Source organism: Propithecus coquereli, unplaced genomic scaffold, assembly GCF_000956105.1.
Source record: "Propithecus coquereli isolate 6110/MARCELLA unplaced genomic scaffold, Pcoq_1.0 Scaffold568, whole genome shotgun sequence".
NCBI lineage: Eukaryota > Metazoa > Chordata > Mammalia > Primates > Indriidae > Propithecus > Propithecus coquereli.
Genome location: NW_012151596.1, coordinates 378,908 through 380,721, shown reverse-complemented (window position 1 = coordinate 380,721; position 1,814 = coordinate 378,908).

Genomic DNA, 1,814 nt, shown 5'->3' with positions numbered 1-1,814 from the left:
GCCCCTTACCCTTTCACTGGGCTCCAGGCCTCTCTGGATGTGGCTTGTTCCACTGTCCTCTCTTCTCTCTCTCAGTCTTTTGCAGTTTCACAGCTCTTCTTGGTGGGGTTCCCGGTCACCTCTGCTGTCTCTCCCTGTAATCCTCACTGAGCAGCAATTGTTCTCCACTTTCCTCAGACTAAACTTCTACCCTTCAGCCAGGACATTCTGAGAAGCTATGTCTCTAGTTGACCTTCGTGGCTCCCTCCTCAATAGAATTTTTTAAATGGATGAAAAGTAAATGTGTGTGCATAGCTTAGTTGAACTTTCTAGTCTATTTCTTGATAAAATATACAGGATCATCTTGCCAAGAGATTAAGATATCATCTTACCAAGAGAGATTAAGATATCAAAAATTTCCAAGCACTAATTATTTTCTGAAACTTAGTATCCAGAGGGAGTGGATTCATTTACTTAATATTTTCAGCCCAGACTACCAGACTCAGGGTCTATCACACGTGTCCAGTCTTATGGATACACCACTGTCTTTTGCTCCTAGAAAATTTCCTTTCAGATGGTACATTTATTGTTATGATTGTTAAACAAAGAAGATAGAAATGGTGGTAACCTGAGAACAGCTTTTGTGCATTGTAATTTGGGAAAGAACATTTCAGACAGAAAAATACAGCAAATATTATGGCACCATATTTAGATGAATTTGATTTGTTCAAGAACAGAAAAAGAGGAGCATGACTAAAGTGTACTAAATCAGGCTAAGTAAAGACCATGGTAAGAAAACTGGATTTTATTCTTTGTGTAATGTGTAGAGATATTTAAGTAAGAGTCTGACATCTGATTTTTACTTTTAAAAAGAGCGTTCTGATTTGTGATATGGCAAATGTATTATGAAGAGTGGAGAATACAAGCAAGGAGTTGATTAGAACTCAGCATACTAGAAGAGAACTGACGATAGATAGCTCAGGATAGAATGGTAGCTACATAAAATGTGAGAAGTGATCATGCTCAGGCTGTATTCAGGAGGTAATGTCCATAAGACTTGGATGGTAGAGGCAGGTAGTGAGAGGATAAAAGAAAGGATGATTCCTAAATATTGGCCTGAACATCTGGAGTATGAAGCCTGGGGGTAAACCAGAATTTTGTTTGAGGATATGTTAAGTTGAAAATGCCTATTAGTCAAAGATGAGATGAGTTAGATATCAGGTTATGAAAGCTAAAACTTTACCTATCATCTCAGTGGTTCCTTTTATTCAAGTTGATAGGGAGTGAACTTCCATTACACTTAATTATTTCTGATAGTTGTCAGGGAGTGTAACATTAAACTCTTAATGCTCAATATTTATGAAGAATTACTTAAGTTATTTGCAATAATTTTCCAACATTTACTGCCCCAGTGCCATCCATGCACAACTGTCTCTGAAAGTGCATCCACTATTTTAATGCACTTCAGAGCATTTGATAATAGGGTACAGGGAATCTAAATATTACTTGGACCATGGAAGGGCAAATTCTATTAGTAAATTTGGTCATTACACTGGTTTTAAGGGGAAAATTTAACATGTGACTTCACATTTGCAATGTACTGACCTTTTAGTGTTTTCATATCACTCTGGAAAACCAAGACTGATCTAAGAGAGAGTGAGTATCTAACATTAATGGGAGAAAGTGTTTAAGGGAGAAATTAATGATAAGGGCTCATTGGTAATTTTAGATGCCATAAGTAGACTAATAAAATTGGGCTGGATGGAGAGCATTACTTTCAGCAACATTCTTCTGACTACTTTATTACCAAACTTATTCTTTTACATTATCTCTCC